This window comes from Podarcis tiliguerta (assembly GCF_965153285.1).
Source record: "Podarcis tiliguerta genome assembly, chromosome: 12".
NCBI lineage: Eukaryota > Metazoa > Chordata > Lepidosauria > Squamata > Lacertidae > Podarcis > Podarcis tiliguerta.
In genome coordinates this window covers 20,213,407-20,229,187 of record NC_139545.1, presented here as the reverse complement: position 1 = coordinate 20,229,187, position 15,781 = coordinate 20,213,407, and the positions used below count along the sequence as shown (strand labels likewise).

The window sequence follows — 15,781 nt, the reverse complement described above, 5'->3', positions numbered from 1 at the left end:
GACCAGATGCAAGGGCAGCTTCACAGAAAGTGCAATAATCAAGCCTTGAGCTTACCAATGCATGGACCACTGCAGTCACAACTGAGCACCAGCCCAAACTGGTAGAAAACACCTCTTGACCACAAAAGGTAACTTAGGCTTCTAGTGACAGAGATGGAGTACCCCACTATGTACCTGCTAATCAGGAGTGCAACTCTGTCCCAAACAAGCAAGTGATCTATGTCCCAGGTAGACAAATTGATTTAGCAGGGCCAGGATCAATAACAATTTTGTGTGTATGTGTGTGTGTCTACAGTTAATAATATAATCATCACAGTCTGTACCTTCTGCATTTCTCTCCTTCTTATCTCATTCTTTACAACACACACACACAACTCAGGATAAGACTTCATGCATCTAATGAAACTGACTTTCATGTAGTCCATTCTAAGATATGCAATTTGTTGGTCTCTAAGGAGTTGTTTTTCTGCAACAGAGAAGGATAGCCATTCTTCTGGGAATTATTAACAATGTGTATCCTTCTAAATAGTCATGTCGCTTGACAACAATGTGTACATGGTGAGGCACAGAGCCTTTTCAGAATGTTTTCAGAAAATAGTTCAAAATCTTGCAGGCCATATGTTATCATCAGTTTGGCAGCATGGATGGCACAAATATTCTTTTACTCACATGTTTATTGTGTTGGCAGCTGCCTCCCTGCTTAATTTACTGGTATGCTTCCATCCTGTCTTGTTACGAAGGTGCATGCACCTCGCTCTCAAGCCTTCCAGAGTATTCGTTTCCTGTAATGAAAAACAAGAGTGGTGCTTTTGCTGTCCTTATATCTTACTGTGTCTCTATGTTCTTAGCCTGCAAGGAATTCCTTGCACCTGCTGAAGTCTCCTCCCACCCCCACCCCCGCAGAAAGAACTCATATTGAATGTACCTACATTTACTATGGTTTAGTTACAATTTTATGTGACTGCAGATGCACAAATGCATTTTCAATGCTCAAGTCTATCTCCATCCAGCTCGTCAATGGTGTTGCTCTTTTATCCTAATGATAGTACTCACCATAAAATACCTAATCTCCAAAGTACACCAGTTCTGAAAGGTTAAAGGAGTGGATGGGAGGGGGGGCGGGCAATATCCCTTCTATGTTTTCAGAAACACCCATATCTGTGTCTATATTTGTTCTAGTCTCTATGTTGATGTTGAGTATCTTCTGTTTGATTTGGATCATAATGTAACAGCATAAACGTCTTGCCAAGTCAGTCCATGCAATCCAACATTCTGTATGTGCTTACAAACTGGCAGGTGCTGACAAAGGAAAGTCAAAAGCAGGTCATGGTAGTGAAAACCCTTGTCCTGGTCCTACATACAGGAAAGTAGTGCCTTTCAAAGGGAGGCCCACTTGTCTTTTGCTTTTGTTAAATGGGGAAAGTGGGTGGTTTGAGTGTTCCTAATGCTGCAAATTAACCAACCACGCAATCCATTGTTTTGTATATAATTCCATTTATGTTTACTTAATTTACCTGAATTTGGGACTCTTCCTTGGAATTGTTTAAAAGCTGGGAGAGTAGGATGGTTCATACAGCAGTAAGCCAGAAATAAATGCATTTTGCAGTTTAATAATCAGGTTTCAATTTGAAAGGCACACACACACACATTTAATTACAAGAATGGATCTTGATAAAAATAGAAAAGTGTAGGGAGCACACAAAATTAGATTTAGTATTTGAACAAATAGGAGAGATTATATTGATTTATCTGTTCATTTCCATATACAATTCAATAAAATGTATCACTTGAAACTTAATGGGAAGGAGAAATACCCTCAGACTTCCACAGGATTGGTGCAAAGTATTTTCAACATGTCAATACCCTGCATTCACTTTATCTAAAGCTTCCTCAGATGCAGCTCTAAGCAAAACAAATTGCATTAGGTAATTAATTTCTTATGGACTGAGCTGAACTTTCAGTTTTACAGAAGTGGTGTATATCAGATACTAATGCCTAAAAACACAAATTAGATATTTATCTGTAAATATTCTGCTCGTAACATTGATATTTCAAGCAAGCTCTGTGACTCATGAACAAAGTTTATACAAAATCGAAACTAACCTATTTAATAAATGAAACAAAACTGTAGAAGGAAAATATGGCAATTTGCCAGGATTTGGGGGTTTTTTAATCACAAATTTATATGAGAAATCCTGTAGAGCCCCAATGGGCGCTTTGCTTCCATTGCAAATTGTTGGCATGATGGGGGACAATTCTGATTACCATCACAGCTAGGGCAGTGAGTTAAAGTCCTTCTTCCCCCAAACCATGCTGCCCATCCATCCTAGACCCTCCTGTGCCAGCTCTTTGTGAAACATATATCAGCTACGCGAAGCCAAACTTCAAGATAAACATCTACTTTGCCTTCAAAGGTGCAAAACATAGAGCCAGAAAGATATAGTCCCATAATCTGTGTCGTATCATCTGAGTTGTAGTCTCTATTTATATATCCTAGTGGCTGTGTGCGCAGTGATTTAGTGCAGACATGCCACATTCAGTGCTCTGTGGTTGTGATGTGGGTGTGGCAGTTGTCAACATAGGGTCAGGTCCATCTCAGGTGTGAAGTTATGTCATCACTGGGGTGCATAGATAGCAGGTACTGTGTAGTGAGGTGCTGTGTATAAGGGCATGAGCTTGAACCATGCAGAGTTTCACATGGCTTGAAGCTCTGCAGCTGACAGCAACAGCACTCCAGTAAGGTTCCTCAGGGCCATAAATTGCTTTGCCTGTAAAGAACCATCGCATCTTAAAGCGTTGTTAAAGTGCCATGACACAAGAAACATACATAAGTGAGTGCGCTTTTTTTGCATCTGAGGTCTTATTTAAACTGGGCAATACTTTTTAGAATATTACAAGATATGAACCACAACTTTTACATTTATGTGTGTGTGTTTAGTTTTTTATTTTTAATTGTTAATATAAACTGCTTTGAGTTACCACAATTGCTTTCTGTCTGTAACCAAACTTTCTGTCTATAAACACACATTTCACCCAGTTCTGTGTAACTTTCCAAACTGTTTTAATGCAAACAAAAAACGTGTGCAGAGAGGCAATGATGATTAATCCCTATCAATCATTTGTCGCTCAAAAAAAAATCACCCCTCCCAGCTAGATACATGAGTTTACATCTTTTTATCGAGGAGAAAAGGTTTCTCCAAAGTTTTCCCCTGACAACTACTGCTGTGCCTACCGCTGCTAGCTATTTTCACAGACACACGCCCCACTTCACATTTTCCTCTGCCTTTCTTGCAGGCAATGGGAAAACCTAGTAGGTCTGAACTGCAAAAAGAGAGAGAAAGATTCCTTTGGTCACTGTGTTCAGTTATTAGGGTGAACACAACCCCACTGCAGCACAATTTTCCCCCAAGTTCTATAAAGAGAGGGGCGGACAGAGGGGGAGAAGGCTGCTTTCGACATTCTGCACAGGTTCAGCAAAGCATAGTTGATCCAAGAACATCCCTTTTAACTTCGTACAGCACATATTACTCTCCACACTGCAGAAGCCAGGATGCATAGGGGAAACAAATTAACCACTGAAAACACACTGACACTGGTTGTATCAGCAAATGACTTCTCAGCTCACTCTCCAAAAATACTGTAACCATCTCACTTTATGGCCTGCCCTGCCAAGAAAAGATTTTCAGTCTGCAAACTGAATCAGGGCAGTGAAAATCCAGCTCAATATCAACAACCCCATTAGTAACTAGAGGAAGAGCCAAATGACATCATATTCATGCAGCCAATCATTAGCAGTCTCAAGTTTGAGCCAATCTTATTTTTTTAAATGCATATTGATTGTAAATATAATAATATATATTGTCATTGCATAGAGAAGGAGGAAATGAATTGTCAAGTTTAAAAATATCAACTCAAATAAATTATTCAAAGATAATACCAGGACCTTATAGTATTAAAATTCTATAGTTTTACCAACCCTAAAAAGTAATCACTGTTATTTCAAATTTGTGAAGTAAATAATTTACATACAAACACCTGAAATACCAATCTTTATGATCCAGTTGTATATTTCAAATAAATTATATTTCATATTACACACCATCATATTTTAAATTACATCTCTCATCAAAAATCTGTACAATACATAAACATTAAAAAACAAGAATGGAAGATACATAAAAGGTGTGTTTTCTCCCCCTCCATTGCTATAAACTAAACACAACCTACCTTCCACTTGCTATCAACTTTAAAGGATTTTTAAAGAAACTATAACAAGTATTGTGGTAATTTGTATTCCCAACTATTTACTAAGCAATTGACACAATTATGGAACCAACAACTGAAATGTGAGGTTTGGGGAAGAAATGTTTTGCTCACTACAGAAATGTGTTTGTAGTCATTCACATGATCAATAGGGATATGAATAACCATGAATTACTTACAGTATTTTTTACATTGCTCGTACAAGCTTTGGTATCTAGTTACACAAATATGATGACCACAATCCAACTCAGGTTAAATCATGCATATGACTATTGAAATCAATAGGGTTAAGAGCACTTTACTCAGTTGCAGCCAATAACGACCGACAGAATAATCAGTATTGTGTAGTTGTTAGGTTTGGATAATTTATTTTATTTTATTGCTTAACATCAGCAACAAACTAAGCTTTGGTTTAAACTATGGCACATTTACAGTTCTTATTCCTCACTTGACAGACTTCAGCACATTTATTTTATGCACAGTTCATTGATCAAAAATAATTATTTAAGAAAAGTATTAATTTAGCTGCAGGATGCAACATGAAAGCAGCTTCCTTAGAATAAGAGCAAAATTAAACCTAAGTGACTGGAACTAACGTTATTTGTCGCAATTATGCTTCATTTTGTTGTAGCTGACATTCATTTTCTATTTTTACACTTCATAACATTTACTAGGGATGCAAGTTCCAAAAATCAATACTAATAAAGTTTGGTCAGTATTTACCCTCGTTTTATCCCAATCAGTTGTGGCCTACGGGCCATGAGGTCCTCAGAGTGCTGGAGAAGTAGTTATGAGTAAAGGAAATAAAATCAAGACTTTGGGGAAAGGCAATATACCCTTACGTTTGTCAGCACTAATTTAATAGTGCTAGGTCATGTTTTCAGGGGGTAGAACTACTAACTCTCAAGCGAACACAATACACCCACACTTCATTTTCACAATAAAGGTTTGCTTTAAGCCATGCTCAGATTCATTCATGATTCACCCCAGATGACATCTGGGCTAAAGGGGAATAGATCAGTACTCATTTTACAACTAAAGTAATTCAGTTTTTGTTTGGGTAGGACTGGGGGAGAACTTGCTTGCTGAGCATAAAGGAAAATCCTCCATAATTTCATCTGTAACCAGTTTAGCATTTATCTTTCAGGAGTTGCATGCTCCTGCACACCTAACTTGCCTCTTGGGCCAGCTATAAACAAAACTATTTCTTTTACTCTCATATAAACCTGTACTGGCTCCCACTAGTTATTTGGATGTACGTGGCTTTTATGACTATCCCAGGACATGGCTTTTGCTGTTTTTCAGGTTCTCGCTGCAATGCAGCTGAAATGTAAACTTGCTGCCATTCTCTGTTGCTTTCGCAGTGTGAGCAGTACTTCTTTTAGCTGTCTGGCTGCAAGCGCTTACTGCTTAAAATATATGTAGAGTGAATGCGTCATGAAAAGTTAATTTTTAGTCAATAGGATTGTTCCCTGTATGCATTAATAGTCAAATATGGTTATAAGAATAATTTGGAAGGATGATTTTTTTTCGTTTTTTTTTAAAATATAGCTCTTAGCCAGGAAGGAGCCAAAGCAAATAATGATGAGCAAACATCAGTGTTATTTCAGCCCCAGCCACAAATCTGAGCTAGCATCAAGGGAATAGAGCTTTTACTTGTCAGAGCAGGTTCTTTGATAGGTACTTAGTACATAAACTAAAAGCCAGACATGTTGAATCAGTTGAATCTGGGAGAAAATGTTCTTAATGTGAAGAGCCTCTAATTTGCAGCATGATGGAGAATCTTTAATGTGTGTCAAAGGGCAAGCCAGAATGTGGGTGGCACAGCTTAGCTTGATCAAGGGAGCATATAAAATAGATTGGGCAGGATTATGACCAGGCTAATTCAGAGAATACAGGGGTTCAATTCAGGGCATATAAAACAGTTTGTTTATTTTAGGGAAGTTTCTAATGTTTGATGTTTTATCTTGTTTTTAATATTCTGTTGTGAGCTGCCCAGAGTGTCTGGGGCAACCCAGTCATATGGGTGGCATACAAATATTACAACAACAACAACTATTATAATAAACTAAAAGGCCACAGATCGCAAAGGCAGCATAATCAATCAAGTGGATGAACATTTTAAATAAAGAAGTCTGAGAAAATAAATATATATTTGCCTGGCATCTCTGGATAGAGTGCGCCACAACTGGGCTGCTACACTGAGAGGGCACTCAGTAAAAAATTAAATTAGCTAATAAAAGGGACAGCACAGGACAAAGCAAATAACAAAACAAAGTACCGTATTTTCACTCCATAAGACGCACCTGACCATAAGGCGCACCTAGCGCGCGCTCTGTCACTTTCCCCACCTCCCGCAAAGCCACGGATAGCCGTGTGAAGCCTCTGCAGGGTAGTGGGATGAACGCTCCCCGTGCCCTGTGGAGGCTTTGCGCAGCTAAGCCAGAAGCTAGAACAGCTAGAAGGAGCGCTACACAGCGCTCCCTCTAGCTGTTCTGGCTTCTGGGATAGCTGCGCAGCCTGCATTCGCTCCATAAGACGCACACACATTTCCCCTTACTTTTTAGGAGGAAAAAAGTGTGTCTTATAGAGCAAAAAATACGGTAATGAATTTAGGGAGGGATACAAAAAAACGTTTAGGGATTCATGCACAGGACTAAGTACATTAATGAGACTTCATGCATAATCCATTCACTGTACCCTCAGCTATACAATCACCAACAACACTGCACTGGATGCATTATTATGTCCTGGCCATTTAGGATTATGAAAGTTGTCCCAACTTCCAAGACAAGGGGCGTAACGGGCTTATGCACACTCCGCTGATGCACAAGGGGTTCAGGAATTAACCTCCATGCAAAACGGTTGTTGTCTGTACTTCTCTCCCATGGAAGGAAACAGGACATACGCTAGCCACGCCTAAGTATACTGACAATGATTTCAATGGACATAAGAGCAGCTAACTTTAATTGGAATCCAGCCTGCAGTTCTAAGCCACTCTTGCTGTTGAATGTCACTACTATTTATAGGGGGAAAACTGCATAGCCTGCGTTGTTCATTGCAGTCACAAGGCTGTGGTGAACATAAAATCTGAAAAATGTATGTAAAGCACACGACCTGGGATAAATAAATAAAGAAATGCACACAGCACTGCACAGTGTGTTGCACTGGTCACCTCACTTGGATCTGTCCCAACAGTGGCTTTGATGTAGCTACGGAGAGAAGCAATTCTGTCCTCAAAGTGCCTAGCAGAATTGTCACAGTAGGTTTCTGAGGCTTCCAGCATACTATTTACTGGGGCAGATGTTAATAGGCGTTGTACCTCTTGGCTGCATCGCTACCTGAAGACTCAACAAAGGTAGCAAAGCATACCTTTGCTGCCTTCAGGGCTGTTCAGCAGGCACAATATATGTTCCATCATCAGCAGAATTGTTTCCTCCCAAGGTATATTCTTTAAGCCTAAAATAGTCCCATAAGCCTGAATCACTCCATCTAACTTCCCAGTTTCCATATCATCAATAATCATAAAATCCATAGAACATTAGAAGCCCACTTGTTTTTAAATTCCGAAACTTGAGTAAATAAACCCAGTTTTTATTATTTAAATCCTTAAACTCCTGGGAATTTGATTCACAACACTCAGAGAGGGTGCTGGCATGTAAATCAAATCAATATATTTCCATTTCAGTTTTTATTGACGGAGTGGTTGTTACAGCTGACATAAATCCAAGTTTAGCTCAAAGTTGTGATCATTCTTTAATTGGGTAAATGTTGTGAAAAGCTGACAATACAAAGAAAAATTGTCCAGACAGGTTGGATCTTATAAAAATCTGTTTCACACTCTGATGGTGCTAATTGATTCTTAATGGGTTATGGTTACGGTGTAATTTGATATTAAGAAGAAGAAAAAACCCAAACCATGTTTTTATAGGAAGAAAGTTTTGAAGGTTGGGGTTGCAGAAATGGGAATTATATTTAATCACTAGACATGTGGGAGGATTTCAACCTGGCAGCAATTGCTCACATGGGAATCCAACAGAAAAAGCTTCTCTCAATGAATTAGAAATTAGCAACAGACAGACTTGAAAAAGATATTGTACTTATATGGGCCAATGCAGAGGTTTCCTGGTGTTCAAAATGGTCATTATATAAAACATAACAATTCTCCCCTGCACCCAGTCCTCCAGCCTAGACTAGGACCCAGACCCTGCAATTATAATTTGAGGCCTTTTTTCATGTGCCCCCTCCATGAGAGATCTGGAGAGTGGAAACATGAGAATAGGCATTTTCTGTGATAGCTCCCCATTTGTGGAATGCTTTTCCCAGAGAGGCTTGTTTGGTACCTTCATATCTTTAGGTGCCAGGTGAAAACATCCATCTTCACTAGGGCAGGGTGCTATATCAAAATATTGTCCAAAGCTAGTTTGAAGTCCGTATCATGATATCAGTTTCATAATTTTTGACCTGGCCATATATCATGAGTGTGTGTGTGTGTGTGAGAGAGAGAGAGAGAGAGAGAATGGTGCAAAAATCACAATGTACGGAAAGCCAGCCAATGCCTCTATATAGCTCCATCCTTATTTAAGACATAATGATATATTGGTATATTACAATGTTTAGCTGGTGATATATCACAATGATGAAAACCAGATATTGCCCAGCCTTACTCTTCTCCTAGGCCAGGCATGTCCAAAGTCCATTTCAGGGGCCTAATCCAGCCCGCCGTTTGACTTAATCTGGCTCCTGTGGCAGTATATGTCGTGGGGTAAAATCCTAAGCAACTTCAATCCCCCCAAAAAGCTGAACAAGTTTGGGCTAAAATTGTAAAAAAAAAAAGCTCAACAACAACTTTAGTCGGCCCTCACGCATGTTCACTTCATTAAATCTGCTCCTCTTTGAAAAAAAGTTGAGGCACCTCTGACCTAGTCCTTTGGCTGATGAAACCATCTATGGTCTTTTAAACTATGTGGAGTATTGTTTTGTTATTATGTTATGTGTTTTTGTACTGTAAACTGCCTTGTGCTCCTTGGATGAAGGGCAGTATAGACTAGTACTGCACTGAATACCCAGGTGGGCACAGCAGAGTCAGGTCAATTCTGTTGGGAGATACTGCCAGGGAGATAAAGTCCATCTTGACTCCACATCGTCTCCGGACATCCATCAATCTCCCGTAGACACGCAGTATCAGCAATTAGCGACAGGAGCTCCAGAAATAGCTTCCCAAAGATCCAGAGCTCTTGCACGCTCTATCAGCAGATATGCACAACGGAAGATGCACACAGGAGAGCATTATTTAGAGGTTTATTCATTGTTGATCAGAACAAAGAAAAGCCATGACTGCCTGCATGAGATTCCGGCAGTGAGAGAGAACGAAAGCAAAAGACACAACAGAAACATCCTGTGAGACAGGAAATACGCAGGCTGTGACACAAACATCCTGCTCCCTTTTAAGGTGGAACGGAAATATCCTAACATCCTCCCCCTTTCCGTGTAACCTGTAGTACCTGTGGTTCAACCCAATTGCAACCTCTGTACATAAACCTTAAGTTGTTCTCTGTTAACAACTTTCGACAACAGATCAGCAGGAATTTCATTTCCTGGCATGTAGGACACCTGAATAAGTCCTTTCTGAATACACTCTCTTGCACGATGTAACTTAATCTGCAAGTACTTGGTTCTTTGCTTGCAACTCTCTGAGTTCAGCAAAGCCAAACAGGATCTATTGTCTTGATACACTTGTATAGGACATTTCACAGAAACCCTGATGTCCTTAAACAGTTGCATCAACCATTCACAATCCATGAGTGAAAATGACAGAGCATTGAGTTCTGCTTCACAGGAACTTAGGCTTACTGTCGTCTGCTTCTTGCACAGCCAGTCAAACAGACAGTGGTTGTACATGTAGCATACTCCAGAAGTGCTTGTACCATCCGTGGTGTCACTTCCAAAACTTGCATCAGCAAAGATTTCAAGACCTCCAGTCTTCTGACTGGTGAACCTCAGCCTGTAGTGCATAGTCCCTTTCAAATAGCGGGCTATGCGCTTCAGAGCTTTCCAATCCTGAACAGTAGGATTATTAGCATGTCTGCTAAGCAGGTTAGTGCTTACAGCTATGTCAGGTCTTGAGCATCTAGCAATGAAATTCAACTTGCCTAGAATGCATCTGTACAGTGTTGTGTCAGAAAACGCTTCAGCAGTACTATCTACCTGGTAACCTGTCACCATCGGTGTGTCTGCTGGGTTTGCATCAACCAAATTCAACCTGGTTAATACATCAGCAATTTTCTGTGTTTGGTGAACCAGAAAATTACCTGATTTGTCCCTCTCCACCTGCAGAGAAAGATAGTTGGATACCTCACCAAGATCCTTCATGTCAAAGTGCTCCTTCAGCTGAGCTAGGGTGCTTTGGTACAAAGCCTGATTCTTCCAGAACATCAGAAGATCATCAACAAAACATAAACAATACAGTTTGTTTTGCCCCTCCTCCTTGACAAACACACATGGATCAGCTTTGCCCTGGTGAAAACCTAGAGAAAGCAATGTCTCTTTGAGTTTTGTGTTCCAACACCTGGCACTCTGCTTGAGACCATATAAGGATTTCCGCAGTTTACAGACCATTCCCTTCTGTATCTGCATTCCATCAGGTGGAAGCATATACAGCTCCTCCGCCAAATTCCCGTACAAAAAAGCTGTATTAATGTCATGATGGGAAACATGCAGTTTCTCCTCCGCAGCAATCTTGAGCATCAGTCGAATGCTCTCATATTTGACGGTGGGCGAGTAGGTCTCGTGGTAATCCTGTCCTGGTACCTGTGAAAAACCTCTGGCAACCAATCTGGCTTTGTGTCTGACAACCTCGCCATTCTGGTCTGTCTTGGCCTTGAAGACCCATTTGCTGCCAACCAGTCTCATTCCTGGGACTACCGGTACCAATTCCCAAGTTTGGTTCCTGTTCAAGGAATCAACTTCAGCCTTCATGGCATCAAGCCAAGGCTCAGCATCTTTAGAGGTTAACTCCTGAACCTCTTTGAAGCTTGAAGGTTCCCATACCTTCTCTGAGCTACTAAGAACAGCAGTTGCTGTCTTAGCAAACTCGTCAGCAAATCTCTTTGGAGGTCTGCCCTTGGTCGCCCTTTCAGATCTGCGTACTAGACGCAAGTCTTCTGGACTCATCTCCTCCTTCTTAGGAGAAAAACGACCAATGGTGAACAGTGGTTCTTCCAGTTCATTGTCAGATGCATCAGATGGTCTGACTGAGGCCTTTGCGCTCTTGTAGTCTGCTGTGTCATCACTGTCACTGACATCAGCAGCAGCGCCGCCCACTGAACTGGAATCCGAACTCTCATCATCATCATCATCATCATCCTCAGCTTCCTTAGCATCACCTGCTTTTTTCACATCACCTTCATCCTCCTCTGGGTAACTCTGGAAAATTCCCACATTTTCCCCCCACTTAGGATTGTACTCAACACTCCTTGTGAACTTAATGGACTTAGAGTCAGTCATCCATACCCTGTATGCTCCTTTTTCGTACCCCATGAACAAACCATGTGCCCCACGCTTCCCAAGCTTGTTGCTTTGTGGGGTGTGTACCCACATGTCAGAACCAAAGATTCTCATGTGCTTGACATTTGGTTTCTTACCAAACATCTTCTCGTAGGGAGTACAACCAATAGGTGATGACAGTCTGCGATTAAACGTGTAAACAAACGTTGAAAGAGCTTCCCCCCAAAACTTATCAGGGAGATCGGCATCATGCAACATTGTTTTCAGTCCTTGCAGCAACGTTTGATTTGCTCGCTCCGCAAGCCCATTCATCCATGGCGATCTAGGCGTTGACAAGTCATGCTGGATTCCCTTCTCAGTCAGAAAAGTTTCAAACTGCTGAGAAGTGAATTCCCCGCCTCGATCGGTAAAGAGACAGCCGATGTGTTTACTGTGAACATTCTCCAACCAAGCACAGAATGCCTTGAACCTAGGAAACGCTTGCGATTTCTGCTCGAGCATGAACACATGAATGTACCTAGAAAAAGAATCAATTAGAACCATGAAGTACCTTGCTCCACCCAAAGAGGGCGCAAGTGGACCAACCAGGTCTGCGTGAACAAGCTGGTAGGGTTTGGAAGCCTGCCTGCTAGACTCCTTGCCTTTTGGAGCAACCTTCACCTTGTTCTCTGCACAAGATACACATTTCATGTGAAACTTACAGGGTTTGATGTTCAAACCCTCAACCAATTCCGGCATCTTCGCCAGCGCCTGCCAAGACATGTGACAAAATCTTCTGTGTGCTTCATGAACACATCCTGCATGAAGAACCTTGTTAGTTTGTGCAACACAACAAGAATCAACATTTGACACAGCAGCAGCATTGTCATCATAAGTTATACAGAACAAGCCATCCATAAACTTTGCATGCAAAATGTCCTCTTTGCCTTTCCTGATGACACAGACGTTCCTCTTGAAGGAAACCTGAAAACCACGCCCAATCAACTGTGGGACACTGAGCAAATTGTTCACAGCACCTGGAACATAAAGTACATTTCTGATGGTAGTATGCAGACTTGCAAGTTTCACAGTCCCTTCTCCTGCGATCCGCAACGTCCTTCCGTCAGCCAGGTGGACCTCACCATCTTGAGGTTTGAAGGAGATAAAGAGATGCTTATCTTTTGCGAGATGGCGGGTGCATCCAGAATCAACAATAAATCTGGGCTGGGCCTTTGGAGCAGCTTTTCTGGCAAACAAAACCTTGTTTTCCACCAGCGTGGGCTTAAACTGCTTGCCCCCCTGCTCCTGGCCACCAGACTTGCCTTTAGCCTTTGGTGAAGCAGTGCCAGCAAACAAAGCCTTGTTTTCCACTGGCGTGGGCTCTTCACCCCCCTTCTGCTTCTGGCCATCTGCAGGCATCTGTCTCTGTTTACCTCTGGCCTTCCGGCCTCTGCAAAGACGATGACCTTGGTTCCCACGAGAAACAGAGCTCTCATCTGCCAACTCCTTGGCTCCCCCTGGAGGCTGGAATGCTGCTTGGGATGACACCACAGTCAGCTCCCCCTGCAGCTTGCAACCGGTCCCCACGGCATCCCTGCATCCACTTGCATTCCGGGAAACAGCCAGGACCTCCGATGCAGTCAAACTCTGGGCTGGGTTGACTGGCAGATGGGCCAGCTTCAAAGCATTCCACATCCCACGAGCAGTCGTGTTGCCAGCTAGCGTGGCAATTTCCTCCAGAGAGACGGACAAGACTATTATGTCAATGGCCCTTGAATCTTGGGTCTTCCATCTCTCTGTCAGAGGAACTGGAGGGGCCTCACTCACAGTATGCCACACTCCAAACTGACGCAGCAAACTCTCACACCACTGTGCCCAGGCCTGATAATTTCGCCCATTTAGCTTTGGGCATTCAGCAGCTTCAGAAGCAGCTTGAGAAGCATGGAAAGACTCCATCCCAGCTTTTCACTCTAGCCGAGCCCTTTTCAACTTCAGGGGCTTCTTATCTTGGCTGCCCATAAATCACGAAGCCTTTGGCTTGACTCCCAGGTCAATTAAGCCAGCCGGACATCAAAGGCACTCTGCCGCGGCAACGAAAAGCCTTACTTTCGCTTTCCCACACATACCTCAGCAGTCTGTCGCAGTCTTACTCTCCTGCAAATGCTGTTTATCTGGGCCCATAACCTTGTTGTTGGGAGATACTGCCAGGGAGATAAAGTCCATCTTGACTCCACATCGTCTCCGGACATCCATCAATCTCCCGTAGACACGCAGTATCAGCAATTAGCGACAGGAGCTCCAGAAATAGCTTCCCAAAGATCCAGAGCTCTTGCACGCTCTATCAGCAGATATGCACAACGGAAGATGCACACAGGAGAGCATTATTTAGAGGTTTATTCATTGTTGATCAGAACAAAGAAAAGCCATGACTGCCTGCATGAGATTCCGGCAGTGAGAGAGAACGAAAGCAAAAGACACAACAGAAACATCCTGTGAGACAGGAAATACGCAGGCTGTGACACAAACATCCTGCTCCCTTTTAAGGTGGAACGGAAATATCCTAACAAATTCCACTCAGTTTCTTCACTCAGATCTTGGTGATGATACACGTCTAGATGAAATAATACGATGTCATATATCTTAGGCAGCAATTTTATGCACAGGTCGCTGACAAAGGGGAAGTTACTTCCAAGTACATATGCATAAGATTACACCAACTGGCCTTGACTTCAAGTTTAACAGTAGCCCATGGAACACTGCATGTTCTCTTCTGGGCCACAGTTCTTTGTAGCAAAACAAAACAAAACGGAGGGGAGGAGGCATGCATACGAGTAGGATGATGATAACATGTCTTATGCTTCCCTCCCCTTACCCAGACAAGCTTTTCCACAATAGCTAATAACTACCAGAAAAGCAGAAGAATATAAACCAGACCTTCCCAAAGTTCAACAAGCAGCAGCAACAGATGAAAAGCCTTTTTCAGGAGCCTACTCCTACTTCAATGCCTACTCCAAATTCATCTTACAGGCTTTTCACTTTGAGTGATAGAGCAGTATTGATTCTAGCAGCTAGCTGCTGGATTTCCTTTATTTTTAAGGACATATATTAGCATTCCCTGTTCTTAAAAAAATAATTATCTTGGCTTACAAACAAATATTTAAAAACCACAGCTACATTACATGAAATACCATGCTAAAAATATGCCATTAGCAAAGAAATGAAATGAGCATCAAAACACCCAGGAAGGTAGCTTAGAAGTTAAATATTTTTTCATCTGTGGGATGTGTGGCAGATGCCTACCATGGCTACCATCCTGAACAGGGTTCAGACATGAAGCAGCCCAGAATGGCACTCCTAAAATATTCTCGGTAAACTCCTCACTGTTCTTCCCAATTGAATTTGAAGCAGAATGCATTATCTCCTTTGATGGATGCCAAACTAATGCGGAGAGTAACTAGAGCTTCTCTGGCATGTCTGGGACAGAGGTTGAAAGGAGTTTTCATAGGACTCTGCTGAATGTAACCAATAAGCCTGCTCCCTATTCCTTTAACCTTTTCAACATTCAGCTACTCACACCTAGACTCAAGTGACTACTGTATCATTATCAGTATTTATAATTTCAGGGCATATACTCACCAAACAGCCCTAACGTATTTAATTTTGCCTCATTTCCAATACATTTTTTATTTGGAGAAATGGCCTTGATTTTTCACATCAACTTACTAAGAAACATTGCCAGTAGGCAACAGTTATTCTGGCTTCGTTTAAGATGGAATACATGAGCATTTTACGTTCAGGAGATGTTAAGATTTTGATTTCTCTTCTGAGGACTCACTGTGACACTGTTTTGCTAAATAGATAGCAAAGCTGATAAAATAAAAAGCTTTTCATAGGCAAAATATAGTCAACACAAGGAAGTGCATCACTCCAACGTTCATGTAATTGTGATCCTGTAAGACTTGACATGTAAGACCACATGAAATATGGGCAAGAAGTTACTTTAGTCATGCCCTACCATCATTAAAAAATAATC

General features: G+C 41.6%; 1 protein-coding gene across 9 annotated transcripts in view; it reads right to left on the bottom strand.

Moving 5' to 3' along the window:
• The window catches only part of ZNF385D (zinc finger protein 385D), a 547,534-nt gene that overhangs the window by 340,180 nt on the left and 191,573 nt on the right, over window positions 1–15,781 (bottom strand). For 2 of the 9 annotated variants that reach the window (XM_083404996.1, XM_083404995.1), the window contains one exon: window positions 670–782. The exons of the other annotated variants lie outside the window; for them this stretch is intronic. The gene's annotated coding sequence lies outside the window, so the exon portion shown is untranslated. The remainder of the gene's footprint in view (window positions 1–669; window positions 783–15,781) is intronic. 9 annotated transcript variants of the gene reach the window in all.